This window comes from Perognathus longimembris, chromosome 6 (genome assembly GCF_023159225.1).
Source record: "Perognathus longimembris pacificus isolate PPM17 chromosome 6, ASM2315922v1, whole genome shotgun sequence".
Taxonomy (NCBI): domain Eukaryota; kingdom Metazoa; phylum Chordata; class Mammalia; order Rodentia; family Heteromyidae; genus Perognathus; species Perognathus longimembris.
This window is the reverse complement of record NC_063166.1, coordinates 70,068,291-70,081,259: the sequence shown is the minus strand read 5'-3', so window position 1 is coordinate 70,081,259 and position 12,969 is coordinate 70,068,291.

Here is a 12,969-nt window from a genome sequence, read left to right as displayed (position 1 = left end):
AGTCCTAGAGTAGAACCATGACATTTGATGGGGCTGCTGACATTGGTTGAAGGGAGAGCACAGGATGCGGGGCCAGTAGTTGTCAGCCAGGCCACACTGGAGACCAGAAACAACTTCTCCATAGCTTCTGTCTCCTTGCCAGTCAAATGGCCATAGAAAGCTATGGGGATATTGATAGGGGTGGGGGTGGAGGGGTTGGAAGGCACGGCCGGAAGCACCTGCAGCTCAGGGCTGCACCAGGCCTCCTGTGACTGTAGACTGGACATGTGAGCCCTGAACCTATCTACCTCTTCAAGGGACACAGAGCAGGATGGGCCTCCTCAAACCCACAGCCTTGCAAAATGGTTGCTGGCCCGTTCTTCTCTCTCACCTGACCTTCCAGTTCCTGCAGGCCCCAAGTTTCCACACCCCTGGAGTAAGTCAGTCATCAGAGCCCACCCCCTCCTGCAACTTCTACCTACGGGGTAGAGAATCCAGGAGCCAAGGAGGGTTGTAAGCAGGAAATGAATGTTATTTGTCTGTTCTAGAAGAGTCTTCTGGCTGCATGAAGAGGGAGAACGGAAACTTCATGGGACTGTTGTCACAATCTCCATGCCCCTCTGCCTCATTTTCCCCATGGAGCCACAGGCCCAGAATCCTCCAGCTCTATACAGGGTGAGGTGAGGGCCTGGTTAAGTCTCCTCACACCCACCCCTGGGGCTCAGGCGACAGCAACAACCTGCAGCTTTAATTAAAAGGCCTTTTCAAACCATTAGCAGCAATAATAATAAAACCCCAAATCGGAACAATAAAGCAATAGACTGGGAGAATTAAAACAGGCACCTGGCGCTCTGCCACCCCCAGGGGGCAATCTGCTGGAGAGAGGCATGATTTTCACCTCCAATAGACCTGTCAGTCCTAGACTCAGGGGGGAGAGGCAGATGGGGGAAGGGGCCCTCCAGTGCCCCCACCCAGCTGCCCCTGGGCCACGCTGGGGGCTCCATGGGGCTCTAGGCGGTGGACAGCTTTGTCTCCTGTGGGACCTCCTTCCTCCACCCTACACACAGTCTCACGGGCCCCTGGCCTCCATGTCCCCAGCCCAGGTCATGGTTCCCCTGGATATAGTTCCAATTTCCTGGTAGATGTCTGTGACCACCTGAGCCCTGCAAGCTGTGTTCTTGCGGTACCCCCAGAGGCTTTCCAGACCTGCTTCCCTGTTACCCTCAAGAGCCAACACTCCTCATCTCCCCCTGTTCAAATACCCCTCTGTCCTGCAGTACCAGCCTTTCCGTAAAAGATGCAATCCACACTGCCTCAACCCAGCCTTGGCAGCACCCCCAAAGGCTTCTGAGAACTCCCCACAAGAAAGCCCCAACTATTCTCTTCCATCTTCTGGTGTTTTTGTCATTGCCCCATCAGCCGGTCCTAAGTGTCTCACAGGAGAGCCTGCATCTGGTTTGCTCTCAGCAGTGCCCTGCTGCTTCCACGGTACCCAGGACACAGTAGGTGCTCAATCAGAGTGTGCTGGCACTTAAGCTTGCTGCTGTGCCCTAGCTGCCCCTTTGCCATCCACCAAGTCACCACTCCCTGGGCGGCCTGTAGTCCTGGAGCGGCAGCTGGCCCTGTGGGCAGGGGTGAGGTCTGCCCGGACTGCTGCTGCTGAAGTCCCTAAAGGCAAGTCCCCAAAGGCGGATCCCAGAGGCAGGCCCCACATGCTTCGTATGCCCAGCCTTAACCCCACGCAGCGACCCTGGGGAACACATCCCCACGATGCACATCCGTTAGGCAAACACTTGCCAGTGTTTCCACAGTGCCAGCCCTGTGCTAGGTCACAGACCCCCAGGGACCCAACCAGGGGGGAGAGCTGGCTGGGAAGGACAATGGAGCATGCAGAAGGACACAGGAATGAAGGGCATGGAGGTGGGTCACACTCCCACCACTAACTGCTCTGTGACCAAACACAAATGGTGCCACCCCTCTGAGCGTGTGTGCGGGGGGTGGGGCTTTGGTGAGGGAAGAAGGGCCAGGGCAGGTAAGACCTCCCCCAAGTGAATGCTTCTGAGAGCAGAGGCTCTGGGAACCAGGCTTTGAAGAAGTCCTGGGGGTCTGGGAGGTGCGGGTGGGGGCCCCCCGCAGGCAGGCCAAGAGAAAGCTCATACAGGAGGGGCAAGGTCTGTATCGAAGAGCCCATGAGGGCTCTGGCTCCTCGACCTTGGAGACCCCCCACCTTCCCAGGGCCTGGGGTGCTGCACCTGGGCAAGGGGCACTGGCCTGCAGAGGGCATTTTGTTTTCAGAAAAAAAAAATCGCCGGGCACTGATGGCTCACGCCTGTCATCCTAGCTACTCAGGAGGCTGAGAGCTGAGGATGGTGGTTCAGAGCCAAGCCAGGCAGGAAAGTCCATGAGACTTTTCATCTGCAATTAGCCACCAGAAAACCAGAAGTGGTGCTGTGGCTCAAAGAGGTAGAGCAGTAGCCTCAAGCAAAAGAGTTCAGGAACAGTGCCCAGGTCCTGAGTTCAAGCCTCATGACTGACCAAACCAAACATACCAAAATCCCTTTAGCTTGAGATGTAGCTCAGTGGTAGTGGTCTTGCCCAACACACATGGGGCCCTGGGTTCCCATCCCAACATTGAATGTGCGCACGCATGCACATACACAGACACACACACACACCAGATCCCTTTATTAACTTCTTAGTATGAAAAATCTTGAAGCACTCACAAATGCAGGAGGCAGAGGTGCATTTCAAGCCAGGTGAGCAGACGGCTTTGGCGTCTCGGAACCCCCACCCTCCGAAGCCCCCCAAGGCACTGGATGTCCTCTGAATCCGCTGCAAGGCCAGATCATCTGATGCCCCACCCTTCCCCAACCAGCTAAGCAGGACAAATGTTCTGCCATTACTGCCAGAAGTAACATCTTCCTTTTACTAACTCATGCAGAAGAGAGAGCGAGAGAGAGAGAGAGAGAGAGAGAGAGAGAGAGAGAATGAAAAAACTCAGTCATTTTCCAGCCAGACTACATTTCCTGCCTGCTCGAGGGTGAGAATTCACTCTTGGAAGGAAAGAAAGAGCTCCTGTCTGGAGCTTCCTCTTTGAAGCCACATGAATATACATGGTGGCAGGCAGACAGCTTTGAGATGCTGACAAGTTGCCTCACCTGAGGAACTGGGGTCACTGGTGCTGAGGGGAGGCCTTGGCTTGGAGTAGCCCGCCAGGGTAAGAAGAAAATTCTAGAGCCTGGACACCCTCCCAGCCTTCACTCTGTCACCTGGAAAATGAGGACATAGCCTCCTGGGCTATCAGGGACAGAAGAAAAAGCCAGGAAATACCCAGCACCACACAGGGTACACAGCAGGCACTCAATATATGCTGTTGCTTGATCTACAGAACCTCAGTGCTGGGAGGGTTACTGAAACAACCAATTTTCTGAGCCCAGATTTTATTAGCCCTGCTAATGGCTTGTACCTCTCCATGCCTCAGTTTCTCCATCTGAGGAGCTGTGGTAAAATAAGCCACGGCTACAGGCCGGCCCTGGAGTGGGTAGTCGGGACCTGGAGGAGGGCGGGGGGAAAGGCTGCTACTGGATGAAAGAGAAGGCCTTGGAGATCTGCCTCTTTCCTGGGGAAGGAGAGGCTGGGAAGGCTGAGAACTCACTGGAAAGATCTGAAGCCCCTGCACCAGCCAACCTCAGTCATCACGACCTTTCGGCCCATCACCACTGTGCCTGAATGACCAGCCAGCCGGCCTCTTGTGAACACACTTTCTCCAAGAGCAAGCACACTTGGGAAACATCAGTCTAATCACATAACTTCCTGCTCCACGAGCAAGGACTCTGGATGGATCAGGGACAAAGCCCAAGGCCTTCCTTCGGCTACATGTTCCCCTGGTTTCCAGGACCCTCTCCTGCCCCACATGCTTGTTTTGTTCTGCTTCTGCTGGTACTGGGGCTTGAACTCAGGGCCTTGCACTCTCACTTAGTGTGTCCTCCCACCCCTTTCACGGCAGTGGCTCTACCACTTGAGTCTTCCATGCTGGTTATTTTGGAAATAGTCTCATAGACTTTTCTTCACGGGCTGGCTTCAAACCTTGGTCCTCCAGATCTTAGCTAGGATTACAGGTTCTCCTGAACACACCTGAGCACAGAGCAGGCACACTTCATCTTGAGAGCCTTTTCACTGGCTGCTTCCCCTTCCTAAAACCATGACTCCACCCCAGATCAGAGGACTTGGTAAGCCCCCTCCCCAGCAAGGCCTCCCACCCTTCTGCGCTCTGCCCCACACCTGTGAGTGGAGACCACATCTGGCTCATAGCAGGTGTAGGAGCTCCACAAACATGCCCTGAATGCCTGGGAGTGAATAAATAAACAGGCCCAAGGCATTCCTTTCAGCATCTGCCTTCAGTTAAAGACTTGGAGACTCTGCTGCCAGCTCCCCCTCCCTGCACCCCACCTCCTGGGCTGTTTTCCCCAGGACAGAGTGAGTGCCTGGCTGAGGACGGCAGGCAGGGGGCCAGCAGCCCAAGTGACCCCTGCCAGGCTGCTAATGCAACCCAGACTGCAGGTCTAATTGCTACAACTCACAAGCAAAGTGACTTAACGAGGCGGATTAATGCGCCCCTGTTGGTCTGTCAATCTCTTCGACTTTCAGAGAACTGGAAGAAGAGCCAAGAGTAGACTAGGAAGTCCTCTTCCCCCACATTCCTGCCTCTGCCCAGCTATACTTTTCAAACCTTCCCACTTGGTGAACTAACAAGAATATCATCACTGCTTCCAGTGGTATGTCAGCGATCTCACGAAGTTTTTGTTTTTTTGTTGTTGTTTTTTTACCGCCACGTGCATCTTTGGCTCAACCCATCAGGGTCTGACATCCTGATGGCTGGAGGACCCACTGTCCCAAAGTCTTGACACAGAGATTTCTGGGGAACCAACCCAGACACCTGACACTGGTCAAGAGAAAATATTCAAAGTGGTCAGGAAAAAGGCATGTTACACACTGAGGAACAAAGATAACTACAGCATATTTCTTGTCAAAAACAGCCAAGGCAGAAGACAGTGAAGCAATGTATGGGAAGTATGGAAAGAAAAATGTCTGAGCTACCAATGTCTGAGCTACAAATATATCTGAGCAGGGCTGGGTGCTTGCCTCGTATACATGAAGCCTTGGGTTCCTAAGCACCACGTATACAGAAAACGGCCAGAAGTGGCGCTGTGGCTCAAGTGGCAGAGTGCTAGACTTGAGCAAAAAGAAGCCAGGGACAGTGCTCAGGCCCTGAGTCTAAGGTCCAGGACTGGCAAAAACAAAACAAAACAAATATATCTGAGCTACAAATATATCTGAGTAGCTACCCTAGCTACTTAGGAAGCTGAGCTCTGGAGGATCATGGTTCAAGGATAGTCAGGGCAGAAAAGTTCATGAGACTCTATCTATAAAATAGCCAGCAGGGCTGTAAATATGGCCTAGTGGTAGAGTGCTTGCCTCGTATACATGCAACCCTTGGTTATATTCCTCAGCACCACATATATAGAAAAAGTCAAAAGTGGCACTGTGGCTCAAGTGGTAGAGTAATAGCCTTGAGCAGAAAGAAGCCAGTGACAGTGCTCGGGCCCTGAGTTCAAGTCCCAAGACTGGCAAAAAAAAAAAAAAACAGCAAAAAGCTGGTCTGGAAGCATAGTTCAGTGGTAGTGGTAGTAGTGGTGGTAAGTGCAAGGCCCTAATCTCAAACTCCAGTAACTACAAAAAAGAAAAGAAAGAAAGAAAAAACCTGGCAATTTGGAATTCTATAATCAATAAAGATGATTTTTAAAATACAAGGTAAAATAATGATTGAAAGAATTAATCACTATCATACCTGAACTATAGAAATGTTGAAATCCTCCAAGCTGAAAGAATAAAATACTAGAGAGAGACACAAATGTATGAAAAGAAACAAAGATCACCAGGAATGGAAACAACATGAGTGGGTATGTAGGGTTGTTTTTCTCATTACTTTAATCTCTTTAAAAAGGATTACAGATTCTATATGACCATTTAGATTAAATAGTAACAATATAGTGTTTGTTTATTATACATAAGTGAAGCAAAATGCATTAATAAAACCAGTACAAGATTAGGAGAGAAATAGAATGTAACACTCTTTTTTTTCCCCTGTCAGTCATGGGGCTTCAACTCAGAGCCTGGGTGCCATCCCCTGAGCTCTTTTGCTCAAGGCTAACGCTCTACCACTTTCAAGCACAGCGCCACTTCCAGTTTTCTGGTGGTTAATTGGAGATAAGAGTCTCATGGGCTTTCCTGTCCAGAGTGGCTTTGAACCACAATCCTCAGATCTCAGCCTCCTGAGTAGCAAGGATTACAGGTGTGAGCCACCAGCACCTGGCTGTAACAATCTCATGATACATATGAAGTGATAAAATACCACTTTAAAGTAGACTGGGATAAGTTACAGATGTATATAATTAAGCAACCATTAAAATAGCAAATAGAGTTCTACTTGATAACATGAAGATAAAAAAAATTGAATGCTTAAAAACATCGGATTCTAAAAAAGGCATCTGAGAAATAGGAGAAGGGGAGCAAAAGACAGACAACAAATACCAGGTTAAAAGACTTAAACCACTGGGCACTGGTGGCGCACACCTGTAATCCTCAGGCAGCTGAGGCTCAGGAGGTTGAGATCTGAGAATCATAGTTCATCCAATTAACCACCAGAAAACCGGAAGTGGAGCTGTGGCTCACAGTAGAGTGCTAGCTTGAGCAAAAGAGCTCAGGGAAAACACCCAGGCCCCAAGTTCAAGCCCCAAGACCAACCAACAGGAACAACAACAACAACAACAACAACAATAATAATAATAATAAAAAAGACTTCGACCTTACTAAATCAACAATCAGACTAAGCGTAAGTAGTCTAAGATTTTTCTTAAAGACCCAACTATATGCTGCCTACAAGAAATGCACTTTAAACACAGAGGCACAAACAGGATAAAAGTGAAAAGATAGGAAGTCCATGTTGACACTAATCCAAAGAAAACTGGAGGAGTGCATTAATATCAGTGAAAGTGTATGGCAGAGATGAAGAAAGAAATGCCAGTAAGATAAAACAGGTCAAGTCTACAAAAAGCACCCAAAATATTAAATTACAAAGTTTCAAAATACATAAACCAAAAGGTATTTTGTATGCCAGGAAAAATAGACAAATCCCCAATCACAACCAGAGATTTCTATGCCTCTCCCTCAATAATTGATAAGACAAATGAACAGAAGGCTACAGAAGATTTGAACAAGACTATCAACCAACTTGAGCCAAAATTTTAGAACACTTCCATCCACTAACAACAGAATACACACTCTTTGTGAAAAAGTGAAAGAAACAGACTATATTCTGGGCTTTTAAGTATCAAGACATTTTAAAAGATTCCAGTCACACAACACATATCATATAATCACAATGGAATTAAAACTAAAAAAAAAAAAAAAAAAACCCTGTTCATAGAAAAATCCCTGGAAAATCCTTGAATATTTGGAAATTAAGACACTTCTAAGTAACCCATGGGTCAAATAGAAAACCAAAAGAGAAATTAGAAAGTACTTGAGCTGAATAAAAATGAAAGCATAATATATAAAAACTTGTGGGATGCTGCCTAAGCAGTACTTAGGGGAAATTTTACAGCATTAAATACCTTCATTGATGAAGACAAAAAAAGACTTATATCAGTGACTCCAGCTTTTTTAACCTTAAAAATACTGGCGAATGAGTTGGCACAGTAGCTCAAGCCTATAATCCTAGCTACTTGGGTAGGACAGCCAGGGAATTGCAGTTTAAGGACAGCCAGCCCTAGTATGAGAGTTCACAGGACTCTGTATCAATCTATCACTGGGCACAGTGGTACATGCCGGTCATCCTCAGTGACACAGGGACGCACAAGCAGAAGGATTGAAGCCCTGACTGGCATTGACACGTAACCAGTCCCGCAAACGGCTATGGCTATAGCTAGCACAGGCCCTGACTTAAATTCCCAGTACTGAAGGGGGAATGAAAAAGAGACAGAGACAGAGAGGGAAGGAGGGCAGGAGAGGGAGGGAGGAAGAGAAAGAGAGAGAACTAGTGAAAAAAGGAAACAAATCAGAGGGGGCTGGGGATATGGCCTAGTGGCAAGAGTGCTTGCCTCGTATACATGAAGCCCTGGGTTCGATTCCCCAGCACCACATATATAGAAAACGGCCAGAAGTGGTGCTGTGGCTCAAGTGGTAGAGTGCTAGCCTTGAGCAAAAGAAGCCAGGGACAGTACTCAGGCCCTGAGTCCAAGGCCCAGGACTGAAAAAAAAAACAAAAACAAAAAATAGGAAGGAAACAAATCAGAATAAAAATCAACAAGAGACAATAGAAAAGTAATAGAGAAAAACCAATGATAGATGCCAAAATCTGATTTGTTTGAAAAGATGAATACAGTTCATAAATACACAGCCAGACTGATTGAAAAAATTAAAAATGAGGGAGATTATACACGAATTACCAATATCAAGAAGTAAACAGCTGGCTTCACAATAGATTGTAGTGATAGTAAGCAGACAATAAAACTTAAAACTTGTCCAGGCATGGTGGCTCATGCCTGTGATTTCAGGTACTCGGGAAGCAGAGATCTGAGGATCATGGCTCAAGACCAGCTCAGGCGAGCAGTTAATGAAGTATCATTTCTACCAATAAGCTGGATGCACTGGTACTCACCTGTGATCCCAGCTACCTGAGGAGCCATAGATAGAAAGATCATGATCTGAGGTTGGCCTAGGGCCAAACCTCAAGACCCTTATCTAAAAAATAACTAAACCAAAAAAGAGCTAGGAGAACGGTTAAGAACCTGCCCTAGCAAACATGAGGCCCTGAGTTCAACCCTAGAGCAAGTTATTACAAAGCTACAGTAATCATATCTGTATGGCGCTGTCATAGGAATAGATCAATGGAACAAAACTGAGAGGCTAGGAAAGGAATAACAACAAACCTCCCATTTAGAAGGTGCTAAGGCCATTTGATCTGCTTACATGGCTCATCCACACAGGATAAAATGAAACTGGACTCCCACTTCACCTCATGTAAAAACTGAACTAAAGGGCTGAGAATGTGGCTTAGTGGTAGAGTGCTTGCCTAGCATGCGTGAAGCCCTGGGTTCGATTCCTTAGTACCACATACACAGAAAAAGTTGGAAGTGGCGCTGTGACTCAAATGGTAGAGTGCTAGCCTTGAGCAAAAAAAAGCCAGGGACAGTGCTCAGGCCTTGAGTTCAAGCATCAGGCCTGGCAAAAACAAAAACAGCAACAACAAAAACCTGAACTAAAAATGGATCAAAGACCTAACTAGAAGAGAGGAAACTATAAAGCTCTTAGAAAAAAATGTAAGCACAAATCTTGCTGACACTGAGTTGGGCAACTATTTCTTAAACAGGATACCAAAAGAAATTACACCAAAATTAACAACAGACAAGTGGAACTTCACCAAAATTTTCAACTTTTGAACTACAAGGGAAACTATCAAGAAAATGAAGAGATATTCCATAGAATAAATATTTGTAAATCATTTATCTAATAAGGGACTGTCCGAAAGAACTCTGACTTGCTTTGGTCAGGAAACTATGTCCTCTCAAAATTTACATGCTGAGCCAGTTGCTGGTAGCTCATGCATTACTAGCTACTCAGGAGGCTAAGATCTGAGGATCTTGGTTTGAAGTCAGCCAGGCAGGAAAGTCCCTGAGACTCTCATCTCTAATTAATCACCAAAAAGACAGGACGTAGACTGTGGCTAAAGTGGCAGAGTGCTAGCTAGCCTTGAGCACAAGAACTTAGGGTAGTACCCAGGCCCTGCATTCAAGCCCCAGTATGAGCGCACACACACACACACACACACACACACACACACACGCACACGCGCACACACACACACACACACACACAGAACTTATATACTGAAATTTATCCCCAAAAGTGATTAAATTAGGAGATGAGGCCTTTGAGAGTGGCGGTACATTCCTACAACACTCAAGAGGCTGAGGCAGGAAGATGGGAAGCTTGAATCTAGCTAAGGCTACACAGCAAGACTCTGACCTCCCCAAATTAAAAAGAAGTAGGGTGTGTCGCCCCCTCATAAACAGGATTAGGATGCTGATGAGAGAGGCACGAGGGAATGTGAGCCCCCTGCCACAATGGGAAGATGCAGCAAGAAGGGGAGAGAGACCCCTAACCACATGCCGGGTTTGCCGGTACTCAGCTTCTAGTACAATGAGCAGCGACTTTCTGTCTACACATCACCGAATCTAAGGCATTTTGTTACATCAGCCCAAAGGCACTGAGACCTAGCTCAAAGATAACGCCATTCAAAGACAGGCAAAGTATTTGTATAATGGGCAGTAGTTTTAGTTTGGGAGCAAGATATATAATGGTCAGTAAACACATGAAAAAGTGTCCGCCATCATCAGCCACCAGGGAAATGTAAATCAAAACCATGGCAGTCCTCCACACCCACTGAGATGGTTAGAACTTAAAAGACAGGGCAATAGCTGATGTTGGCATTGGCAAGAATCTGGAAAAGCTGGCAACCTCCCGTACTGCTCTAGAAATATACATGATGCCGCTTCACTGGAAAACAGCCTAGAAGTTGCTCCAATACTACACATATGCTATACGAAGCAACACCTCCACGCCCAGATCCATGCTCAGAAAAATATCCACGCAAATACTTGTTCCCATGTTCACAGCAGCCTGGCTCCTACCAGCCAGAAAGCAGATTCCACTCAAGTATCCCTAAGTGGAGGGATGGGGAGAGAACAGGCGTCTGGCCACACAATGGGAGAGCGTTCGACAAGGGAAAGGAATAAAGTGCTTAGAATGGCTGCAACTTGCCTGGACCTTGAAACCATTAGAGTAAGTGAAACAAGCCAGCAAAAAGTCAGAGACTAATACTTCATGTGAATGCCCAGCTTAAGCAAATCCACAGTAAGTGAGGGAGGGGGTTACATCATGTGGGAAGGGAGGGAGTAAATTTCTTTGTGGAGGGTGATGACAACAACTGTGGGTCTAGAAGCCATCCATGCCTGCTCAAAATACGTGATTTGTGTGGTGTTATCAAAATGAACTCTGGGAAATAGAAACAAGAGGGTTTTTTTTTTCTTTTCTCTTTTTGTTCTGTTTGTTCATTTATATGTCTTTGCTCATTCATATGTAAGGGGGGGACACAAAAATAGAGGGACAAAGGGTGAACAAATGCAGCAGAGGTACTCATTAGACACTATGTTGAAAATATACTATACAATTTGTGGGTAGGGATGTGGGGAAAAGCTGAGAGTGAGAGGAAGGGGTGACATTGTCCAAAAAAATTCATTCATTACCTGAGTACAGAAAATGAGCAACCGTAACTGTAACCCCTCTGCAGATCACCTTCATAGTAACAATAAACAATTTAAAAATAATAATGGTGACAACTTTGACGTATTCGACAAGTTCAATGAATTAAGATAAATTTCTTTTTTCTTTTTTCTTTTTTTTTTTTGCCAGTTCTGGGCCTTGGACTCAGGGCCTGAGCACTGTCCCTGGCTTCTTTTTGCTCAAGGCTAGCACCTCTACCACTTAAGCCACAGTGCCACTTCTGGCTTTTTCTGTATATGTGGTGCTGAGGAATCGGCCTGGGCTTCATGTGTGTATGCAAGGCAAGCACTCTACCACTAGGCCATATTCCCAGCCCAGGATAAATTTCTTGAAAGGTATAAACTACCAAAATTTATGCAAACATGACCTAAACACAGCTCTATGTTTGTTAAAATAATTGTTTAGTTAAAACTTTCCTAGACATGGTTACATAGGAGAAATGAGTTCTGGCATTTTAAGGCACAGTAGGGTGACCAGGGATAACAATTATGTATTATGTAATTTGAAAAGGCCTGAACAAAGAAGATGGGGGTATTTTTTATCACAGAAAGATAATAAATATTTGAGGAAATAGATATGTTTATCCTGATTTGAACATGGCACAATGTATTCACATTATGGAGATACCACATTATCCTCTATAATGTAAAAATTTTGATATGTCAATTGTATTTCTTTTAAAAAAAAGAAAGAAAGCTGGGTACTGGTGGCTCATGCCTATAATCCTAGCTACTCGGGAGGCTCAGATCTGGGGATCCTGGTTTGGAGCCAGCCCCGCAGGAAAGGCCATAAGACTCTTACCTTCAACTAGCTGCCAAAAAGCCAGAAATCAAGCTGTGGCTCAAGTAATAGAGCCCTAGCCTTGAGCACAAAAGCTTAGGGACAGCACCCAGACCATGAATTCAAGCTTCAGGACAAGAAAGGAAGGAAGGGAGGGAGGGAGGGAGGAAGAGAGGGAAGGGAGGGAGGGAGGGAGGCAAGCAATCCTTAATGCCAGGAGGACCAAAAAAAAAAAAAAAGCACACAAATGACAACTTAAGAACTAACTAACCTACAAAGAAAATACATGGCTCCAATGGCTTCTCTAGTGACTCTACCAGATGTTGGGAAGAAACTGTTAAGAAAGGTTAAAGAGGAGGACAGACTTTGTCATTCACTTTACAGAGCCTTGCTTTAAAAAGAAACATACAATAAATGAAAACAATGAAGACATGTACAAAATTTCTAAAGAAAATGTTACCAATGGAATTCTACAATTCATTAACATAGTATCATCTTCAAGGGACTCAACCTGGGAATGCAAGGTTAGTTCCATATGTGAGAATCAATGTAACTTATTATACTGTGAGACTAAACTAAGAGCAAAGCCAGACAGCTATGCAGAAAATGCATTTGACAAAATCCAACATGCTTCATGATTTAAAAATTCTCAGGCTAGGTACAGTGGCTCAAACCTGTAATCCCAGCTACTCAGGAGGTGGAGATAGGTGGATTCAAGGTTCAAGACAAGCTCCACATAAAAAGCAAGACTATATCTGAAAAAGATCCCAGAGAAAAACATGGCTGGAGGAATGGCAAAGCTGAAGG